Source organism: Fulmarus glacialis, unplaced genomic scaffold, assembly GCF_000690835.1.
Source record: "Fulmarus glacialis isolate BGI_N327 unplaced genomic scaffold, ASM69083v1 scaffold49202, whole genome shotgun sequence".
NCBI lineage: Eukaryota > Metazoa > Chordata > Aves > Procellariiformes > Procellariidae > Fulmarus > Fulmarus glacialis.
Window position 1 is genome coordinate 12,913 of NW_009196890.1, and position 448 is coordinate 13,360.

Below are 448 nucleotides of genomic sequence, written 5' to 3' on the forward strand. Positions count from 1 at the left end.
CGAGCAGGATAAACCCCCCATAATCCAAGAGGAAGCAGTTAACTTGGATGCTCACAAGTCTATAGGTCCGGATGAGATCCACCCGAGAGTACTGAGGGAGCTGGCAGAGGAGCTTGCCAAGCCACTCTCCATCATTTACCAGCAGTCCTGGTTAACAGGGGAGGTCCCGGACGACTGGAGGCTCGCCAATGTGACGCCCATCTACAAGAAGGGCCGGAAGGAGGATCCGGGGAACTACAGGCTGGTCAGCCTGACCTTGGTGCCGGGGAAGATTATGGAGCGGTTCGTTTTGAGGGCACTCACAAGGCATGTGCAGGACAACCAGGGGACCAGGCCCAGCCAGCACGGGTTCATGGAAGGCAGGTCCTGCTTGACCAACCTGATCTATGACCTACCAACCTTCTATGACCAGGTGACCTAGCTAGTGGATGAGGGAAAGGCTGTGGAT